The following is a 16,349-nucleotide window of genomic DNA, read 5'->3' on the forward strand; positions in this document are numbered from 1 at the left end:
GATCTTGGCCTGTTTAACTACATGTTTGAAGGTGACTCTTCACATGTTGTGATTGCCATACATAATCAGAAAGAAGAAGTGGACAGCTACAATCCTATTATTGTAGACATCAAACATATGATGCATGGAATTGACTGGAGGGTAAGACATATCAAAAGTGATGCAAACCGGGTTGCACATCGGCTTGCAAGGGAAGCATTGTTGTTAGATGAAGAAAAGATTGATATTGACCTTGTTATTCTTTGTATTTCAGATCTTGTAATGGCTGAATGGCAACATTATCCTTAATATATTACAAGTATTTATACCTCTCAAAAAAAAAAAAAAAAACCTGCCACTACTACTCTTTAAAGAATATTTGTTTGGTCTTCACAGTTAGTTTGCAAAAGTTTAAAATAAGAAAGTTTACAAAGTCATTTATAATTAAATGCTTACGCCGTCCCGCGCATCGCGTGTCTGCTTTTCTCTATAAAGAATGCCAGAAAATATAAAAATTTGTCCTTTGATGTTCAAGCAGATGGCAGCCTGGGACGTGGTCAATTGTCGGAATGGGTACAATCAATATAAAAATACAAAGTTGAGCTTTTCACTCCAAACACTTTTATTAGTCGTTGATCATTTTCTGACTTTCAATTCAAGGAAATTTTGTCTAGGCCAAAACTTCGCCGTTCCTCTTGCTCTAGCTGAACGTTCTTCCTCTCATTATTCCAACACAATCCCAGCATATATATTCGGTATGAAAATCTACTCCTCTGTAATATCTTTAGCTTATATCTACATAGTTCTTTTAAAATACAATTTGTTCTCGGTAATTTGATCGAATTTCCTTTGCTCTTTTTGTTCTGAAGGAATTTGACAGTGTATTTAGGACCTTTTGTGCAGTCTTTATTATCTGGATGTTTTGAATAAGACTGCCAAGCACTCTGGTAGGTTTCTTACAGTCTACAGAGTCCTTATTCTCCTCTGCTTTCATTATGCAAATGCTCTGTTTGATGGAAAAAACCTATCTGGGTCATCTTCTCTTTCTAGTATACTGCTGCTTTCAGTATATATACCTTTTTTGCAAAACAATCTGATGGCTGGGGTTTCATTTTGTCCTGAACTTACATTGTTAGGCAATGGTTTATACTTGTTTGGTAAAGACCATTTTTTTTTTCCTAATCAAGCATATTATAGATTAAAAAAAGATACAAAGTTTAAGGAGGATCATTTCCACTATCAATATACAGAAAACATCAAGGAATTTTATCTACGGGTAGGCTTCCAAAAACATGATTGGTAGTTGCCCATTGCGCAACTGAGTGCGCACATCAATTTTGAGATTGATGTAATTTAGCAAATTTCCAGTCTTGATGAAGATTAGCTATGTGCTGAATGTCCTTGATAATAGTTGATATTTTCTGGAGTGAAGAGGTATCTGGGCTTTCAATGGATGTAATTACTAATTGGGAATCTCCTTCTGTTATTGCAAGACTTTGAGCTGAAGTCATATTGGATGCTAGCAGCACTGCTTTTGCTTCTGCAATTAAAGGGATAGTGGTTTGTACCTTTTCCGTTATTATGCTCATAATATCTCCACTATGATTTCTTTGAATTGCTGAGACTACTAAAAATTGATCTCATACTGCTGCATCAAAAGAGAAACTTTGATAGTTTGGAGGAGGAGGATACCATTTATCTTCTTTGCTTTGTTGATCAAATTTTTCTTTCCACGCTTCTTTTTAATCTTCATAGATGTGCTTGACTTGAACATTTGCCTCCTCAATTGAAAGAGAAGTGTGATTATGAATGATATCATTTCTCTTCCTCCAAATAAAATCTATCATTATGACTGCAAATAGTTGGAAGTGGTGTCTTTCCTCTTTTCGAAGCCCAGCTCTTTTCCCAGATAGATAATCATTTGAATCCAGTCTGATATAGAAGCAATAGGCAAATTTGCAAGGTTTAAAGGCCAATTGCTCTGTTGCTGTAACGCCCGTCCTTGTGGTAGATCTTTTTATAAAATATTTTGAGAAAAGACGACGGAAATTACCGTCCGATTTAAAACTTTTTGCTTCTTCCCAGGGTGCAAGACTCTACGTTTATAAAATAAAAATGTGTTTTTACAATAAAAGATGTTTACAGTGGAAAACATCATTTTTAATAATAAAATGCCTCTCTTACATTTGAACCTCGTGCCTAGACTTCCGTGCTCTTCCCCATGGGCCGTGTCCGTCCCGACCCATGCTTCATTTCCTTCCCTGTGGGGGGCGGGACATGCATAAAAACTAAAATGAGTCGAAGACTCGTAAGCATTACTTCATGCAGTTAAAATATAATAACATAGGTTTTCATTCATGCATTCATCATTCGTACATACTATATTTACATACATGCGTGCATACGTGCGTTCATTTGAAAATGTCACTGGACGGGATTTTCCTTTCTTTTCGTAAAACGTGTCACCCGTCAGTGCCTTCATTTCTTAAAGTACGTTCGTGCATGCGTACATACGTACATACATATATTTTTTCTTTTCACTTTCATAGGCCGGTACACACTGTTACGCTCCGTGTGTTAGGGTTAGCAGCCCTTTGACTTGGATTCTGCCCGTGGCCACAGGTTGTGAATCCCTTTTCATAGGGGGCAGCACTGGGTGCACTACCAGTACTACTTACCCGGCATTGCAATCTGCCCATTCATTGGTACCCTTTCATTCATTCATGTGGCCGTTACGTATCTTCATACATTTCATGCTTTCATTCATTCATTCATTCATGCCAGCTCTGAAGAGCTGGAGCTTTCATTCAGTTCTTCTTTCATTTAACATGAGAAAATATTTCTTTTCGTGAGAAAACGTCATTTCGTGAGCATGGGCTCGAACGTCCTCTTTCATGACTTCCACGAGCATCACCTCGCGGCATTCACAAAAGTATTAGTTCGCACCGTCCATAAAACATAAAGCACGGGCTCAAACTTCGCCTTTCGCGACATTTGCAAGCATCACCTTGAACGTCGGCCTTCGAGGCGTCCGCGAGCATCACCTCGCGGTGCTCGCGACAACGTTGGTCCGTAGGATCAACGAAGGCGTCCGCTCAAGCTTGTCTTTCGTGCATTTACATCAGTTCGTTTCTTTCAAAATACGTACAATAGATACATCTTATAGTCATCCATTCGAATGCGTACAATTAATAACTTTGGGTGCATAAAAAGGGGTTTTCATGCAGGGGTCGTACGTACATATACGTTTGAAAGCATGGCATCTTCTTTCGTAAACATTTTCCTAAAGAGAAGAGCTTTTCATTTTCGTTTCGTAATTTCTAGAAAACTCCAGAAGGGCATGAACGTAATACTTACCTGGACTCCATGCTACTTTCATACCATGCAGTCCATTCATGCTCGTGTCAGCTGCCAACCTACATGCATACATCATCTTAACGTCATTCTCTATCTAGTGCATAAGCAACTTAAATTATAAATAGAACTACGCTATACTTGGAACACTCTCATTCTATCCCGTGCACTTACGTGCCCTTTACTATGTTAAAACCTTCGAGGACCCATTGCGGTCACTGCATCTTCCAACTCAGGTCTTGCCTCGAGTGCTCATTCACTAAAGTGAACCCATGATTCACCTTAGGATTAAGACACTAAGACATTCGTCTTATTCTCCTTATTGAACTCATCTTGATGCACGACTTAGACCAACTAAGTCACGCATCCCAATCCTAGACAATACACCCGTCACTACCTCTATACATCTTAGCCCATACTAATCCTCATTCCCATCCATACAAGCCACACGGCTCTAAGCCAACTCTGAGGCTTAAGTATCATGTAACTATGCTTAAGACAGATTACACATTACATATGGTGAATCCGTCTGGTACACGTGTCTCACCAGATTACACATGTACCTTACCTCTTTATCACCTAAGATCAACATATAACATGTTGATCACCTGCTCGTAGGGATGAGGGCCATATTCTGATACCAACATTCTCTTAACCCGGCTAGCATGACTCTTTATGCTATCCGTCCCTTTTCACAGTTCATCCCAACACTTAACATGACAAGGCTCCATTCACTATTACGCCTTGCGTCAATTCACATAGCTCAAGACTACTCTCAAGCTACACCGTGACCTTGTCACGTCACCTGACATCACTTCTACGCCAACTTCTAACTCATCATGAGTATGATTCCTCACGTACTCCCGTCACATTGTGACATCTCGTCATGTTCCTGTTACATCATTCCAAAGCTAACTCCTTATCCATCATAAGCATGACTGTCAATAACCACGTCATTTCGTGACGTTGCCCAATTATGCTTCCGCTGCGTACTCTTACACTTGTTCTGCTACTTCACGCATACTTCCAGCCGTAAGTCAATCACGGTGACACTTGTCACCTCAGACTACATGCTGTACCATAACTACTTCAGGACACTGTTCCACAATTCTCGACACTATTCATCACGTTCTACGCCCATCAATTGCACAACCATCCTTATCTCTGCGACACGCCACACAGAGTGTCGCTGCCTCATGGAGTACACTCCACATATATTCCCTTCACATATGCCACATCACCACTATGGCATACCCGCCGTATAGTGCGTTACTCCATTACATAGAGTACACTCCGCATGTACTCCCTTCATACACGCCATGACCCATCACCGTTATGGCATACTTGCCATACGATGCATCACTCCAACACATTGAGTACACTCCGCGTGTACTTCTTTCACACACGCCATGACCCATCACCGTTATGGCATACTTGCCATATGGTGCATTTCTCCACCACATTGAGTACATTCCACATGTACTCCCTTCATACACGCCATGACCCATCACCGTTATGGCATACTTGCCATACGATGCATCACTCCACCACATAGAGTACACTCCGCGTGTATTCCATTCACACACCACACTATACAGAGTACACTCTACGTGTACTCTTCCCAATCCACAATACGTCAGGAGAATATATCTCACATATATTCTCCTTATCTCACACTACGCCACACACAAAGTACACTTAGCGTGTACTGTTCCCACTCCACACAACGCCACGCCATCCATACAGCATAACCACGCCATCATTACAACACAAACTCCACAATCATACTTCACCGCACACTTCACAACATAGAAAGCCTAACACTTCGCAGCGCACTACACAATAAGCCCAACACTTCACATACACGGCACATCACATCACCACACTACACAGATATGCCCAACACTTCACAGCGCACTACACAGCGCATCTCAATGCAACCCAGTCATTCCCCTGATACTAACAGCACAGTCCACAACCTAATCAACTAATCAATATCTAACATAATTAAAAGGGATAGAGAGTTATACCATCGACGGGATAACCCGTGCGTTGCCCGTTGACCGTCACGGTCGATGATGTCGGAAAGGATGTATGGGGCGACTACACCACGTACGGGAATCGTTTGGTCGTTTGGATAGCTAAGGGTGGTCTTAGAAGGGCTCGTGCAGGCCCTGTGATGGTGGCAGTGAAGGGCGGTACACAGCGTACCTAACCGTGTACAATGGCGGTTAGTCACATGCAGTGACTGTCCATCACGTGCAGTGATTACCCACCACGTAAAGTGGTGGTTTGGACCTAAGGCTTGGCTAAGGGAAATGCAGTGGATCTCGTGGTGGCGTCGAGGTGGAGCCATGGTGGCTCACGGCAGAGGATCTGGCCGCACGATAGAGGAGAAGCCGTGGGAGAGTGAGAGAGAGTGTAGGTGCATAGGTGACAGATCGAGGCCGTGGGTGATTGATATAGCTTGGTGGTGGCCTGAGGATGCCGGAGAGGGTGGTTACCCGCCGTGGGTGGCGGCGCACGGCGGTGCAAGTGCGTGCAATCCGTGCGTGCGTGAGGGGGAAACCCGTGTGGTGGAGAGAGGCTATTGGCCTCGGGTCACATGGAGGAGGAAGGGGGAGGTAAGGGGAGGTCCATGGTGGTGCTGGGTGGCCGTGGGTGGCCATGTAGGCGGTGCACGGTGAGGAAATGGTTTAGAGACCCATTTCGGGTACTTGCCGTGGAAGGAGAGGGAGGGCTGCATAACAGGGGCTAGCTTCGGTGGAGGATGATGGCCGGTGGGAGGGGAGGTCGCCGTGGGAGCGGTGGAGCCATTGGGCGGCGCACGGCGGCGTAGTGGCCATCAAGCCCGTTCGGGCTTTACACTTCCAGTGGAGAGGAAGAGAGAGCGTGAGGGAGAGGGGCTGAGCTAGGGAGGCTCGCCGGAGGGAGAGGAGTGCGACGGTGCCGGTGGTGAGAGTGGATGGCGCACGGCGGCACCGGGCTGTGCGATGGAAGCTACGGGCGTAGGGGCTGCGTACAGCGTATGCCGAAGGAGAGAGGGAGGAGAGAGAGAGAGAGGGGAGGGAAAAGTGAAAGAGAAAGAGAGAGGGTCTAGGTTTATAATCCAGTCCCTTCATCTTGGGATCCGCGTAACGATTTAAGGATGAGATATTAAAATACTGATTTGAAAATGCGTAAATGTTAACTTAATTAAAAGCACTTAGAGGAATTAAGGTAAATATTATTTTAAACTAACTTTAGTTTATAAAATAATATTTCTTCATCATTAATAAATGATGAAGTTTTATTTAATATATTTAAAAGGATGAAATCATTTAATTTAATTAAAGCTTTCAACATAATTTAAATCCCAATAATATTTCAAATAACTGGAATCATTTTAATAATTAATATTAAAATGATCTCCGACAATTATAATATTTTGGAGCTCTTCAAAATATTATAATTGCCTCATTTAAAAAAAAGTTTAACTCAACGATACTGGAAACACCTCATATAAATATTTCCAGTACATTTAAACACTAGGCGTACTTTAGAAGTCACCTAATATCTCGAGAGGCACGTCGTCATGGTTAGGCACACATGATGATGCTCGCAGTCGCCAGAAAGAATGGCAGACTGTTGCATAATTCCGTCATCTGAATTTGCTTACGTAAGAAAGGAGGAGCCTTACGTAAGAAAGAGAGAAGCTTACGTAAGAAGAAAGGAGCGGGGGTTACAGTTGCCATAGGATTTTGTTGATTGGACATTCAACAAAAAGGTACATCAGAGTTTCTTTCTCATGGTTAGAGAATACACATTCTTCTGTTTCTTGGTGGGAGATGATTTCACCAAGTCTTGTTCTAGTAGGAAGAATATTCCAAAGAAGTTCTCAAATCAATAATTTATGATGATCATGGATTTTAAGGCTCTACATTGGCTTGAAGAGTGCTATTAGGAGTTTTGCTGAATTGAAACTTGATCTAGCATTGTTGCTTGATATTCAGTTGTTTATATCATTGTTATTTGTTTATTATTGTGTGTTTAGATTCCAAGAATTCCAAGAGAGCGTTGTTAACTTGGATTTTGCGATTGATTGCAGTATACCCATCAGAGAGAAGCTACTGTCAAACCCTGTCCCAATTCTTGTAGTGGAATTGATCAAGCTTACTTTATTTTCTTTTCATATCCACTGTTTTATATGAATTTGAGAGCACGTTTAAAATCTAAATCATAATTCCACCACAAATCACAAATCACTCTTAATTTGGTAGAACTTTTGGACCTTCTTTTTTCTTTCCTTAGTTTTGTCAACAAATCACGTGTGTAATATCAGATTTTCGGTTTGCCCAATTAATCCAAAATCACCATATATTGGTCATCTTCTTTTAGCAGGAGACAGCTGCTGCCCCCATCCATCCTATAATCTTATTGTCATATAACAATGACGGAAACCACATTGCTCAAGAAGAAACTGGAAGGCAAACTGGCCATAGTCACAGGCAGTGCTAGTGGCATCGGGGAGGCGACTGCACATCTTTTTGCCAAGCATGGCGCGCGTATGGTGGTCATTGCTGATATCCAAGAAGAACTAGGCCATCAGGTTGCTAAATCAATTGGTTTGAACCATTCTATATTCAAATGTTGTGACGTTACTGATGAAGACCAGGTCAAAGCCATGGTAGAATGGACGGTCAATAATTATGGGCAACTTGACATCATGTTTAGTAATGCAGGGATTCTTAATAAGTCAGATTAGACCGTACTTAACCTAGACTTGTTGGCCTTTGACCACCTATTTGCGATCAATGTACGTGCCATGGCTGTATGTGTAAAGCATGCAGCACGTGCTATGGTTGAAGGGCATGTGAGGGGGAGCATTGTGTGCACTGCCAGTGCAGCAGCAACTCAGGGTTCAACCCATAGCACTGATTACTTTATGTCAAAGCACGCGGTGCTTGGACTTGTTTGATCAGTGAGCAGGCAGCCAGGGGAGCATGGGATTAGAGTGAACTGTGTATCGCCCTCTGTAGTTGCGACTCCTTTGGCATGCAGTAAAACCGAAATGGACGCAGAGCAGGTGGAGAAGGCATTTGAGCCGCATGCGAGCTTAAAAGGAGTTGAGCTAAAAGTGGGGCATGTGGCTGATGCCGTGCTCTTCCTTGCATCTGATGATTCTAGATTTGTCAATGGGCATAACCTAGCGGTTGATGGCGGCTGGGTTGACTAGGGAATCATGTTGAGCATTAATAATTAGTCAACCTCCAAGAATCTATGCCACTAAATCTAGCGTTTGGAGACGAAAAACAACAACTATAATAGATGATATTGTATAAAAACATAGGAATAAAAAAGTGTGCATGTGTATGTATGTTTGTATGTAGGTGTGTAAAGCTACCATGTGATGAGTTGCATATCACAAAATGTATGTCACAATCCTGTACCTCTACAGGAGTGGAATGGAGTCACTGTGGAATTTGTTTTGGGGTAATAAAGGGCTAGAGGTTTGGGCTCAGCCCCGTTGGTTATTTGTAAGCCCATTTATTTGCTTTCTATTGGGCCTTTTGGCCTTTCGTTAGTTGGATTGGCCGTGTGTTTGACCTTTTGTTATAATTTTTGTTTTAGTGTGTTGGGCTTTGGCCCATTAGTTAGTACAGGTTTGACCAGTATATGTAGTGGGTGCCCCTCTTTGTAACGGCATGCAACATCCTTAATAGAAAGCTACTTTCCTTCTCTCTCTCATCTTCATCTTCTCTGGAGGTTGCTCCCCTCGAAGGAATCTGTCACTAGAAGAATTACAGCAAGTATTTGGGATGTGTTACAAAGTAGTATCAGCGAGACACCGGTCTCTGTGTTATCATGGAAGATAGTTTTGTATCCCTAAACAAAATAAGAGAGTTGACATTAATCCAAATGCATTCTTCCAAGTATAGAATTGTCAAGTTAAATCAAGAATAAATCCAAGATCGTATTTCCCAGGGACGAAAGAGTATTAAAAACAATCTTGAAAATGCTATGTAAAATCTTATGGTTTATGTATAAAGAAAGGAGAGGAGGTTCCATGTGAATTCTTTTTGAACTTTTTATGGTTATGTAAAAAAAGTGTATGAAAGGATTTATGTAATCTAATTACAAAAACAAGCTTTGAACATATCTACATTTGAGTCCAAACCGAAATGATGAAGTATCAAGTTCATTCCTACTACCTAACATGTAAAGAGCCTTGAAAATAAAGGAAACAAAGTATGAAACTAAATACAGCAAAATGAAGTCAGAAACACTAGAGATTTCAACAGAATAGAAGCTCGAAGAAGCAATTTATCATACACTTGAGCTGCGGATGGGTCTCTTTTTTATTTGGTTCTTAGTTAATGTTTCGTGGTGCTGATTCTCAACTATCAATCCACTCAAGGAATTGATAATCAGAAGATGGAGAGTTAATGTTCAGATTTGCACCATTTCTTTAAAAATCCTCACTACATTGCCGGCCAAACCCATAATAACATCTGACCAAAAAGAATCTTGATAAATTTTCAAGCCTTTGTTGTGCCTTACGTCTACAACAAAGCATGAACAAGAGTTTCTATCTAGTTTCAAATCAATTTCAGGCTTGCAACAGATTAAAAATAACGTTTAAACCAACTGAAATTTCATTAATCTAAAACCTCAAAACCAATCAAATCCCATTCCGCAACCCAAGCTACAAAGTTAGCCTTGTATCATCTTTTCAGAAATGAAAATAATCAAACAAAGAGCTATAACTCAGAGAGGAAATTCCCAATGCAAGCCACCAACTCTCTGGACGTGATTATCTCTTTTTACTCCCAGTTGCTTCTAGCGAAAAAAAAATACTCCTTTCTGCAAACATTCCAGGCGCACTTTTTCGTCTTGCTCCCTGGGACCACTTTCTTGCTTTTAGCCCCAATTTCATGTCTCTCTCCTCTAGTGGTCTGCTTCTCTCTCTCTCTCTCTCGTGCCATGTTAATTCGCACATCCCCTCTTCGCACGTTCCACCTCGCACACGCCTGAATCCTCCCAAAAAGTACCAATTCAGTTGGAGCATTGCTACGTTCACCGAAAATGCATATCGAATAAATATTTCGAATTGTCTATTTCACTTGTTTATTTTTCTTTTCATTTTTTGTCATGTATTTTCTTAACCATTATAAATATTTTTTTAAAAAATAAAAAATTCACAACATCATTAAAAAATACTTCCTTAATCACTAAGTAAAAAAAAAAAAAAAATATTCGGGACACAAATTCGGGACCTATTTTCAGGACAAAAAAATTTCTCATTCAGTTGGTAGTCTCTCTTCCAAAAATGCCATATAGCAAATAGGATTAACTGTTTAGCACTATAAAGATAAAATTGGAATATTAAATCTGATGTGGCTTAACAATGCAAGTGTCATGTATATCCTTGTTACAACCAGCTGCATTATGAATATTTTAAGTGCAAAATATTAGGAATTATCAATTTACTCAAGTACTATAATCTACTACATAATTAAGTACTTAACTCATTTTTTGTTAAACAATTTATTCACATAAGCAACTTAATCATGCAATTTTAACACTTTATCACACCCCCAACTAGCTTTCTGTTAGTCTCTAGCAAATTGAGCGGTCAAAAGAGCAAGAAGATTCAACTTTACTTCAAAATTACTCAATCCAAAGATTTATGCCATAGGTCAGATTCATTGGCTTTAGAGCATTAGAGCTAATGTAAATCAGACATTAGTTCCCTACAGAAGTTTATACATTATCCAGCTAATCATCCAAAGGAAAAAAATGCAAAAAGCATGCTTAACCTTGAGTGTGCAAGTGTGCTGTCAGATTTTCAAGTTTGACTACCAAAATCCATTTAAAGGTTCCAACATCAGCAACTGGTCAAGAAAGATCAACTGGTCTTACTCTAATTCAAAACCATTGTAATGGCGGCTTTCACGCTATTACACTTTAAAATGCCATTTTTTTTGTACGAACCCTGGTAATAGGAAGCCTTTTCCATCACACAACTTTTATATGATCCCTGGCTTTTCTTTTTTCTCATTTGTTTTTCATGCTTTCATTCTCCCTTTTCATATATATATTTTTTTAAATCATAATGGAGTTTCTTCCTAAACCATTAGAATATAGTTCATAAGAGTTCCATACAGTTGCAATGTTGATCTCCAATTCATGGTATAATAGTGTCAACTAAGATATTCTGAGTGTATGTGTAGATCAGCAGTTAGCAGTTTTTAGCAAATCACCCCTGGCCTAATCGACTAAAAATTGGATAAACTTCTATTTTGAATTAAAATCTGGATCCTTAAATGCTAAAGTAGCTCATAATTCCAACAGATCTTTTCACAGGTATAAAAGTTTGAAAAATAGTAATTTTAAAACTTCTTGGGTCATAAAAACAAATCAATTCCTTTCAAATGTTCTTGGAGGTGCAATAAAAAGTATTTCACATAAAGCATGCTAGCACCAGAAAAGCCATAAAAAAAAAAAACACTTCTGCTCCCACCCCTCAACTTGAATGAACATTGTTCTCAATGAATAAAAGCTGAAAGAATCAGGCATAAAAAAATGGAAGAGGTTTACTATAACACCATGGTCCCGGATGGGTCGGAGAGTTACCACTAGTCACTCAAAATCATGTCTCAATCATGTAGTTATAGACTCCAAAGTTTTCAATGATACATACAACTCACTATTTCAAATCAACGACTCCAATATGAATAATCTAAAACACTACAAAATCTCAAAATAAACCTCAACTTTCCAAAATACCCAATCGACAAAGAAAAAATAGAACTATTGAATAAAATGCTCGGATAACCAAAGTACCATCTTTGTACTTATTCCACTATGCTCACGTAACCTTATACGAGATTTCTAGTCTTGATCCCTAGCTGTACCATCAAAATATCTGAAAAATATTATGGAGATAGGGGGTGAGTTATCAACAACTCAATAAGCAGAGAACATATACTAGTATGTAAACATAGCCTTTTCAGAAAGTTCGATATGCAGAAACAAAATATTTCATTTTCATATGCAGATCTCAGAAACGTGTTATCAGAAAATCAGAGCGACTTTTCAATATTTTCATACTCAAAAACTAATTGTTCATATTCAAAGATCATTTTCATATTCAAAGACCATTTTCATATTCAAACACGTTTTGGCATAACATAACTGAACATCTTCATCTTATCATATCATATCATATACCATGTTTAACCCTCGTGGCAGGGTTGTGCTATCCCCGGTGGCCAAATCAGGTAGTATCATATTATGAAACTTCTCATTTTTCAATCTTGTAGCCTCGAGTGTGTACACAGGAAAGAACACATAAAAGATCATTTTGTTTCCAAAGTGGGTGCACTCATATCATATCATATCATGTTGGTACCAACCATATCACGTGAACTAGTATCATCATATCCGAACCATATTTAGAATCAGAATAAAAACATATAAGTATGTCAAAGGTTTTTCATATCCATATTATATCAAATCACGTGCTGAACATATTCATATCATTTCCATTTGATAAAAAATAGATCCAAATAATTTTCGTATCACATGTACAAAAATTCACAGACATCATATTCGCTCTATTGCACATTTCAGAAACATGTCAAATATTGCTCATGTCTACACTACTCATGCCAAAAGCATTTCTTTTCTCTTTCATACATATCTGATGAGTGAATGCAAAACATATACTGAGGTTATTTTTCACATTTTCTTTAAAATAGCATGCACATTTTTACAAACCAACCCCAGTTCATTTCTTTTTATGCAAATCTAGCATAGTAACTTCGCTTACCTGGACGTTTTAGCTTTTCTGAATCTTTCCACAATCGTGCCGAATGAATACCAATCGTCACCTATACGGAATACTAAATGTTACTAAACTTCTAAAATGACTGCTAAAACTCTCCATCTACTTAAATTCATACTACAGAAATAGTTTTGATAACTATCTAGTTATCAGAAATCTAATAAATACTATTATCATTAAAAATAATCTTAATTTCTCGTAATATAATTTTATCGAATATGGTAAAACAACTTAGATTCATGTTGAAAATTAACTTAATCATATTTAAAACTCATATATTTATAAACTATTATTGAAATCATAATTGAATACCACTAACATATAACGTAGTAGGAAATCGTAAATTTCTTTAAACAATAGTAGTTCATAAAATATATTTAATAATATTTATATTAAAAATCATAGCAAACTACTAATCATACTAATTTAAAACTATACAAGGTTTATTTAATATAATAGGCTTAAAGTGCTTAAAAAAAAATAAAAGATTAAAATACTTACAGTTTACTACCACAACCAAATTGTAAAAATATTTAGTAATTTAACTTGAATCCGTAAATGTAAATTCTTATACTTCAAACAAAGCCCACTTAACACAAGTTTAATGTAAAATCAGTCCAACATGAAACCATCTAAATGAAAAGGGCATTTTGGAAAAATAAAAACATCAAGATGCATGCTTGTTGGGTACGACTAGAAACAAGAAATATGTGGGATAAAAATAAAAGGAACTCCTAGATCAAAACTAAGCAACATAGAGGCATACTCACCGAGGGAGGATGAGAGGCACGACAGGATAGTGAGCTGGGCAGGGATCGACGGTAGTGAGCACGGCGGCTTGACACCAAGAGAGAGAGAAAACGGAGGGAGAGAGAGAGTAGCGATGGAGACTAAAGGTGTAACAACCAGGGGCCTAGTGTGCTATGGTGGTGCACGGCATAGCAGCCCTTATGGTGAGGCAACCCAGAGACGTGTTGGTGCAGCTCAGTGGCGTTGGGTAGACATGGAATGGTGCTCCGGCTGCTCTTGGTTTGGGCAACATTCCTCTGGTTTTTACGGTGGGCGTGGCTCTCGGTTTGGCCTCAGTGTGCTATGGTGGTGCGCGACTTGGGGATCTGATATGGAGAAGGAACTGCGGCAGTTGTTGGTGTGACGTGGAGGTTGGCTGGTGCGCTGTGGGTGGAGGCTAGCTTTTTGGCATTGAGCGTTGTTAGGGTAGCTTCTGTTGTGCAGGAGTAGTGGCTGGTGCTTTTGCATTGACTCTGTTTTGGTGGGGGTTAAAATTGGCGAGTTCTGTTGGTTGTGTGCATGGGCTGAACATGGGTGGTGGTTTGTGATCATGTGGGTGGTATAGGGGCAGCGATTGCTTCCTGGATGTGGAGGTCAGCATGCTCATAGTGTGGACTGGAGTTCCCAGTGGCTGTTTTATGGTTGTTTAGTGTGGATGTGGAAAGAGTTTTGGCGTGGGATCAAATGCAGTGGCTTGTAGTTTGGGTTGGTGTGGAGGGGATCAGAGTGCGACATGGGGGCTGTTTTAATGGTGAAGTGGCTGAGGGGAGGGCTACGGTGATTAGGCTATGGTGCTCACAGCATGGGTGAGTCTGTTGACAGTGCTTGCTGCGCTTGTCCTCCTGTTTTGGTTTCGTCTAAGAGAGGCCTCGGCAACCGAGGTGGTGCCGAACATAACTACAAAATCGAGAGAGATGAAATGATAAGAGAAACGGGGGCATGTGGGAGACAGTGAGGCTTGGAGAGAGGGAGTGACTGTGAGAAAAGAAAGAGGAAAGAAAATGTAAAAATGTGGGAAGATGGGATATGGGAAGGAGGGCATTTTCGGATGAAATAAACCGAAGAGAGGGTGACAGAGGAAAACCGTCGGGGTGGGGGAGAAATAGAAGGGAAGAGAAACTGAACCAAAAAAAAAAAATCTTACCTAAACGACACCATAACATCCTAATGGTTGGGATGCATTTGGTCTGGACCACGGGCCTGGGCTTTACAGTTACCTGAATGAGCTGCAGGATAATGATAGTAAAAGGGAAAAGAAAGATAAAACAAAAATCTGTAAAACAAAAGAAACTAAGCAAAACAACAAAAAATTAAAACAAAGAAAAGTACTAAGCAGCAGTAAGGTAAGTAGGATCCTGCAAAAGACTAGTGGTGGCCTCAGGTGAAAATTTTTTTCGAAAAGGTTTGAGTCTTTGGCCATTTACCTTGAAGGAATTTCCATTTTGAGGATTGACAACCTCAACAACACCATGAGGAAAGACTATTTTAATTAGATTGGGGCCACTCCATTGGGATCTTAACTTGCAAGGAAACAAATGAAGTCCAGAATTGTAAAGTAAAACTTGCTGATTAGGTTCAAATGATTTTCTTTGAATATGCTTATCATGTAAAGACTTCATGCGTTCCTTGGACAACTTAGAGTTATCGTAAGTATCCCTCCTAAATTCCTCTAATTCAAAAAGGTGTAACTTCCTTAAAGATCTAACCTGGTCAATATCAAAATTAAATTTCTTGATGGCCCAAAAGGCACGGTGTTGAAGTTCAACAGGAAGGTGACATGCCTTACTATAGACTAATCGATAAGGGGACATGCCAAGAATAGTTTTATATGCAGTCCTATATGCCCACAATGCATCGGGTAAGCTCAAAATCCAATCCTTAAGGTTAGGATTCATAATTTTTTCCAAAATGGTCTTAATTTCCCTATTAGCAAGTTTAGCTTGACCATTTGTTTGAGGGTGATATGGGGTAGAAATCTTATGGTGAATGCCATACTTTTGTAAGTGGGCATGAAATGGTTTGTTGCAAAAATGGGTGCCATTGTCACTTATGATAGATTTAGGCATGCCAAAACGAGAGAGAATGTTTTCTCTTAAAAACTTAAGCACAATTTGATGGCCATTTGTTTTGCAAGGAATAGCTTTGATCCATTTAGACATGTAGTCGACAACAACTAGAATGTATAAATGACCAAAATAAGGAGGAAATTGCCCCATAAAGTCAATGCCCCAACAATCAAAAACTTCTAGCACCAAAACAGGTTGTAGAGGCATCATATTTCTTTTAGTTATTCCACCCAATTTCTAACATAGTTCGCAAGATTTACAAAAATTAAATGCATCCTTAAATATGGTAGGCCAATACAAACGCAATATTTAAACAAACAAGGGTCATCGTA

The 16,349-nt window shown here is 39.5% G+C and overlaps 1 pseudogene; it reads left to right on the forward strand.

Moving 5' to 3' along the window:
* The first annotated feature begins 599 nt into the window (after positions 1–599).
* The window catches only part of LOC121244977, a 67,275-nt pseudogene continuing 51,525 nt past the window's right edge, over positions 600–16,349 (forward strand).

The sequence above is a fragment of the Juglans microcarpa x Juglans regia genome, chromosome 8S, assembly GCF_004785595.1.
Source record: "Juglans microcarpa x Juglans regia isolate MS1-56 chromosome 8S, Jm3101_v1.0, whole genome shotgun sequence".
Lineage (NCBI taxonomy): Eukaryota > Viridiplantae > Streptophyta > Magnoliopsida > Fagales > Juglandaceae > Juglans > Juglans microcarpa x Juglans regia.